Below are 7460 nucleotides of genomic sequence, written 5' to 3'. Positions count from 1 at the left end.
TTCGTTCTGCAGATGCTGAGGTCGGGAGCTTAGGGAGCTGGACGAGAGTTAGGGGACCGAGGATGGAGCGAACCTTGGGGCAGGACTGACCAGACCCAGAACCCAAGGTACTACGCGTAAAACCGAAGAGCGTCAGATCCAGGCACGTGCGCTGCAGTCCAGCCGGCTTCCACCACCACCGCCGCCACTGCGGTATATAACGCGGAATTGACAAGCAGCAGGCCTCGGAGGCTCGCGGCCCCCTCCCTGCGCCCGGCCATTATCCAATCTCGACCAAGATACGCCCCTGTCCCACCCCTGGGCCGCAGCCCGCTCTCTGATTGGTCATTCAATGGATGAGGCTCCCCCACCAGAAGCCTCGCACTACAGTTGGCCTTCGCCACGCCCACCTTCCCATCTTTTTCTCCCGGCAACACTTCCACTCCCACCTGTTTGGCTTAGCCATTGTGGCCTTGCTAGTTACCGAGACAGGCCAGGCTTCCCCTGGCACTGCCGACTATAACTTTGGCTTCAGTTTGCTTTAATCCTGACCTACCTAGCAGTGAACAGAGAATGGAGGTGTCCTCAGTCTCTGGTGCCAGACATAGGGGTGTCAGTTTCCCACCTCCCCGAGACGCTGGGAAAACCAGGCCTGGGATGAGGCTGGGTCAGGCTGGGGAAGGAGCAGCAAAGAGCCCCTCCCGTAGTCCTACCTGCCTCCCTCAGGTATGTAGTTGTGGGTGGGAGGGAGATGAATTATAATGAGTTGTATTGTGGAGGTAGTTGATGTTTGTTGAGGCTGTTGTGGTTTCTTTACAGTTTCCTGAATTCCTGAACTGCTCCAGCCTGACACCCAGTAATAACCCTGGGGAGGGAATGGGGTCACCCTCTGGGCTTCTGGGATTATTGTCTTCAGGTTTCCTGGAGACCTCCTGCGATTTATAGAAGAGGAGATGCAGTGCATCTCCCAGTGTCCTGCGTTCACCCCTAGTCTGTGCTTATCTAATCAAATCTACTTTTTCCTTGCCTGTATACCCAGCCCCAAGCAAATAAATATTTTAAAACTTTTAAGGCCTTATTTATTTCTCTCCTAGTCTTTATGAGAGTGAGGGAGAAATACAAGGCTTGAAGGCAGTTTGAGATAAGATGGAGATTTGCAAAACAAATGCTAAGATAATTAAATATAAAATATTTAAAACCACAAAGCTGCTATAAATGGCTATGTGCAGTAAAGCCTACAGGCTCTGTAGCCAGAGGACCCAGGTAGGAATTCCAGCTCCACTTTTCAGCTACTGTCTGAGCTGAGGGTGGAGTGAGAAGTCCTGCCCATGCTATCTAAATGACTCTCAAGTGCATCCCTTTGTCTCTGTTCCTCATCACTTCTCACCTGGTTACTACAGCCACTACCTTAGTCACAATAACTGGTTGCACCACCACCTTCTCTAATATAGTGCTTTCTATTGCATTAGAATCAAAAAAGAATACCCAAACCTGGCTGATCATAGCATTCCTGAGCCCCAACCCCAGAGCCTCTGACCCAGTATGTGGTCTCGGACCATTCTTTGAAAACCACCACTTTCTGTCCTCTCAGCCAAAAGAGGGTTCTCAAACGTAAATTGGATCAAGCTGCTTTCCTGCTTAAAAACTTACTGGCTCTCGATTGCTTCACACATAGTCTGACACTCAGAAGGTGATCAGCACATGTTTGATGGATCAATGAACAAATGAAAGAATGAACATTGCAAGAATAATACCAGCTAGGGACTTCCCTGGCAATCCAGTGGTTAAGACTCTGTGCTCGTAATGCAAGGGGCACAGGTTTGATCCCTGGCTGGGGAAATAAGATCCTGCATGCTGCACAGTACAGCCAAAAAAATTAAATTAAATTAAAAAAAATTAAAAACATAGGTGTGGCCACCTGTTGGGATCTTTACTAATTGAAAAAAGAAAAACAAAACAAAACAGCTTAAAAAAATAATTCCACCTAGGTGTTACAAGACCTGGATTCAAATGTCAGCTCTACCATTAGTCATGCGATTTTAGGCAAATTACCTAACTTCTCTGATACTCAGATTCTTCAATAAAATGTAGATAGTCATACTTGCCTGCCTACCTCACAAGGTTGGGGTCAGTATACAAGTCAGATAATATCAATGAAAGGATATTATGGACTAGACACATGGAAATGTCAGGGTGAATCATTTGGGGAGGTTTACAAATGCATATGAGTATGTATACACAGTCCTGGGTTTCTCTCAAATAAAGATATTTTACATTGCCTTTCCCTGTGAAGTTTAATGGTGAGGCTTGAGGGAGGGGTGTGTGTAAGAAGGGAAGAAGAAGAAAAACCTCCAGAAATTATTTCCTAGGGGAAACCTTCCCTGACATTTGGACTTGGTCTGCTACTCCTGTTATATATAAATTGCTCTCATAGCATGGCATTTCTTTCATTCAATGAGAGTTTATAATTATGATTTCTTGATTAATACTTGCTTCCCCTACTAGTCCTTGAGCTCCATAAATGCAAGGAATATGTCTACCTCTCATTAGCTACCAGAAAGGTCTTTCTAAAACATACATTAGATCATGTCATTCTTCTTTAAGAACAAAAAAATCTTCAGGACAAAGTCAGATTCCTGAGGTTAGCCCTGACTCTTTCTTTATAGCCAATGTCCCACCATCCTTCAGCCCCAGCGTTCCACATTTTAGCTATAATGGAAGAGTTGCAACCCCATAACACAGCACCATATTTTCAGACTTTTCAGCTCCTTTACCTCTCTCCGTATTGTTCTCTCTCCCCACACATCATTTTCTCACCTGGACAAATCTTATTGTTCCGCCCTAGCTCTGAAGTCACTTACCCTGCAAAAGCCTAATCTTTTTCAGACAGGGACAACCCTTCTCTTCTTTGTCTTCCACCCACAGGACTTTGCCCAAACAGCCTTCCAGGATTGTGCTTCTACCGAGGGAGTACAGTTAACCATATATTTCCTATACTATCCTGGCTCCCACACCCTATCTCAAAGGGTCGTTTTTGTTAGGTCACTCCCCCTCTGAGGGATGCACACAGCTCCTGGCACAGAGTGGGCACTCAAAATATGTCTGTTGCTTTGAACTGAGTAGGCACCTAAGAGGAAAAACAAACAATAAACATGTGTATTTTTAAAAAGACTCAATTCCTTAGTAATTAGGGAAATGCAAATTAAAGACTGTAAGCATAGTATGGTTCCAATTAACAGCCATTAAACAGAGTAAAAATTAAATACCCAGCACTGGTCCAAGCTTTGGGTAACAACAGATACATTCACACCTGGCTAGTGGCCAGGTAAACTGCCATAATCCTTCGAGAGGCACACTTAGGTCACACTTAGCAAGAGCCAGCTAGTTTGCTTTGACCCAGTCTCTCATCTAGGAATTTAAAACCCAGTGAAATAGAACAAAAGAAAAAATATCTATGTGTACTAAAATACTTACGTCATTGGGACTTAAAAGGGCTGCAAACAATCCACTAATGAGTGCTTAAATTATTAAATACTATACTACATACTAAGATTACAAAACAGCTTGCAGCTACCAGAACATGGAGAAACGTGAAACCATGTTTGTAAAATAACGTGAAAGAAGAACAATATTTAAAACTGTATCTAGCTCGTCCTTCTGCCGCTGCTCTTGGGCCGGGCAGCGCGTGGGGGAGGGGGGCGAAGAGGCCGGGGAGAGGCTTCGGGCGCGGCTTCCCTCGCAGGCTCCTGGGGTTCTGGCACTCCCCAGCGGCCCGGGGCCCATGGCAGCTCGGCGACAGCGCACCGGGAGGCCAATGTCCGGGGCTCGGTCCCCAGAGAGCCGCCGTTCCTACGCTCCAAGGTGATCCCCATCCCTGCCGGAGTATTTACAGTGGGCACCAATGATCCTCAGATAAAGTAGGATGGGGAAGCACTTGCGAGGAGAGTTGCTATTGATGTCTTTTACATGGATGCCTATGAAGTCAGTAATGCTGAATTTGAGAATTTGTGAACTCAGCTGGCTAGCTGACAGAGGCTGAGAAGTTCGGTGACTCCTTTGTCTTTGAAGAAATGTTGAGTGAGCAAGTGAAGTCTAATATCCAACAGGCAGTTGCAGCTGCTCCCTAGTGGTTACCTGTTAAAGGCACTAACTGGAGACACCCAGAAGGGCCCAACTCTACTGTTCTACACGGGCCAGATCATCACGTCTCCTACTGCACGTGGATGGGGAAGCGGTTGCCCATGGAAGCTGAGTGAGAATACAGCTGTCGACGAGGCCTGTAAAATAGACTTTTCCCCTGAGGCAACAAACTGCAGCCGAAAAGCCAACATTATACCAACTTTTGGTAGGGTGAGCTTCCTGTGACCAACACCAGAGCGGACGGCTTTCCGAGGAACCGCGCCTATTGACGCCTTTCCTCCCAATGGTTATGGCTTATGCAATATAGTAGGGACGCCTGAGAGTGGACTTCAGACTGGTGGACCGTTCACCATTCTGTTGAAGAAACGATTAACCCAAAAGGTTTTCCCCTTCTGGGAAAGACCGGTTGAAGAAAGGTGGATCCTACATGCGCCATAAATCCTACTGCCTATAGGTGTCGCTGTGCTGCTCGAAGCCAGAACACACCCGACAGCTCTGCTTCGAATCCGAGATTCCGCTGAGCAGCCGACCGCCTGCCCACCACCGGCTAAGAGCCAAGAATAGCCTTCCCAAATCCGCGAAGTCGTGTGTAACCTGCACACGGCTTCCATCAGAACGCTGAACAATCTCGTGTGAAGAATTCCCGCCCCGAGGTGTGTTACATGCCTGCCCGATGGCCAAAGGAACGCCATTGCCAGACCAAATCGCTGACTCGCATCAGCATGTGTGGTTTATCGTGTGGTGTATTTCACGTTACCTTTGAGAGTCTTTAAAACAGGAAGGAAGTGGAGGGCACCCTGAGCTAGGCTTCAGGAGGCCTGCCTTCTCCCCCTGCGGTTAGACCCCAGAGTCCCACACTTGACCTTCCTGGGCCTCAGTGACCTCATCTGTCCAGCGAAGGGATACATAACACGATTTCTGAGGCTCTCTCCCGCTCACAGATTCTCTGAATATATCAGATTCTGTTGTGATTTCATAGTGAGAATTTATGACTGATGATTTTTTACCTATTTTTTTCCATGTGTGAACCTTGGGTGATACTAACCATGTACAATAACTGTTCTCTTATGTATTATTTTCAGAAAAGGATGGGGGTGGTGGTGGTGATGAGTCTTTATATTCATACTGCATTTCTTTTTGTCAAGGAAATCAGGGTCTTTTACATTGTTATGATGAATCCCACTTGGGTCAGTGATGGTATGCTCAAGTTCAGCAATCTGAACACACAGGAATGTCTGCGGGGTGACTCTACTGTGCTTTATCCTTTAACATTAAATGCCTGTGGTTCAGGGGGGCAGTTACAAGCCCCATTTCCCCCGTACCCAAAGCCTTTGGTGAATGTGAAACGTGTGCTACACGGAGAAACCTGTTTAATTCCAGACGTACGAGAAAAGTAACAAGCACCTTGAATTAACTGTTTTCAAGGTATCCAATGTTTTGTAATAGGGAAGCAGGAAATCTTATTGGCTGTGGAGTATCAGATGATTTGGATCCTGCACTATGTCAAATAAGCTGGTATCTGCTAAATAAGAAAAAAATTTAAAAAAAGAACTATCTATCCTATCACCTCAGTTATCTAAAAGTGATGATGTCCGTAAAGTTTGAAGTCAAAAAGAAACACTAAAATACGAAATCATTTGATGGGATGGGTGAGATTATAGGAAAGAATTAGAAGCATTTAAGGTTTTTTTCCATGATATTCTAAAATTGATCTCATAACATTTTTTAATGCTATGCACCCAGGGAATTATGCTTTTAATATAGGAAATGATCAGATATAATGTTAAGTAAAAAAATGTAGGATATAGAATGTACGTGTAATATGGTCTCAAATTGGTGGAAGAAATGTAGATGGAAAGAATATTTGTAAATTTTTGTAGAGAAAAAATATGGAGGAAAACTATGTTGAGAACCAGTATTGGAAGGAAATGCACCAAAATGCTAATAGAGTTTGTCTGAATAGTGAAATAATGGGTGGTTTTTATATTATTTTTTTAATCAGTAAATGTTCAAAACTAAACTGAATGTATTGAAATTCCTTGGATTTCAGTCTTTGCCATGTGTTCTGTCACTAATTGGCTTCTCTGCTTCTACCTTCCCTACTCTAAGGTCCTGCATGTCCCTATCAGATTCATCTCCTTTCCCCAGTATTTTTACTGACTTGGTTTGGCTTCTAGATTTCTGCTGTGCCTTTACTGCTGCTTCTTCTCATACTTTTCACTTCTTTAATGATGTTGTTTCTTTCTTTCTTTTTAAAAAAATATTTATTTATTTATTTGGCTGTGCTGGGTCTTAGTTGCAGCATGCAGGTTCTTCGTTGAGGTATGTGGGATCTTTTAGTTGTGGCATGCAGGATCTTTGAGTGGCGGTATGCAGGATATAGGTCCCTGACCAGGGATCAAACCCATGCCCCCTGCATTGGGAGCACGGAGTCTTAACCACTAGACCACCAGGGAAGTCCCAATGCTGTTGTTTCTTAAAGTCCTGTCCCATCTCTTTCTCTCTCACTCTATACTCTCTTTCCTGGCTATCTAATTCCCTCTTAGGGCTTTACCTGTTACTTCTACTTGGATGACCCCACATTACTTATCTTCTATATTGACCTGTCTTCTCTATTCTTGCTCACATTTGCAGCTGCCCATTGGACTTCTCCACTTGGTGACTTGAGTTACAGACAGCTCACACTCAGGTGTAGAAACCCAGCTCATCTTTTACCCAGACCTGCCTGTTCATTTTGCTAACTTATTTCCATTAAAATCACCACCGGGCTCTAGGTTCCTAGGCAGGATTGGCTACATAATTTGCAGGGCTCGGTGCAAAATAAAAATGTCAAGCCCCTTGTTCAAAAATTATTAAGAATGTCAAGTTGGCGGCAGCAGAACCTCAACCAAATGCAGGGCGCTTCTAAGTGTGGGGCCCTGTGTGGCTGCACAGGTGGCACACCTAGGCTTAAATCTAGGGGTCATCTTGGACTCCTCTCTCTCCTTTATTTTTTTTTTTTTTGCGGTACGCGGACCTCTCACCGTCGCGGCCTCTGCCGTCGCGGAGCACAGGCTCCGGACGCGCAGGCTCAGCGGCCATGGCTCACGGGCCCAGCCGCTCCGCGGCACGTGGGATCCTCCCAGACCGGGGCACGAACCCGCGTCCCCCGCATCGGCAGGCGGACCCCCAACCACTGCGCCACCAGGGAAGCCCTCCTTTATTTTTTTTTATCATTTAAAATTAATTTTTTTTTTTATAGAGCAGGTTCTTACTACTCATCTATTTTAGACATATTAGTGTATATATGTGAATCCCAATCTCCCAATTCATCTCACCACCACCCCACCACCCCCGCCACT

At 45.4% G+C, this 7460-nt stretch overlaps 1 pseudogene; it reads left to right on the top strand.

The window, feature by feature from the left end:
- Positions 1-3559: 3559 nt before the first annotated feature.
- Positions 3560-4670, top strand: LOC116741320 (annotated as a pseudogene).
- The last annotated feature ends 2790 nt before the right edge of the window (positions 4671-7460 follow it).

This window comes from Phocoena sinus, chromosome 16 (genome assembly GCF_008692025.1).
Source record: "Phocoena sinus isolate mPhoSin1 chromosome 16, mPhoSin1.pri, whole genome shotgun sequence".
NCBI classification, from domain to species: Eukaryota; Metazoa; Chordata; class Mammalia; order Artiodactyla; family Phocoenidae; genus Phocoena; species Phocoena sinus.
Note: the sequence above shows the minus strand (reverse complement) of the source record. Positions and strands in the feature narration are given on the sequence as shown.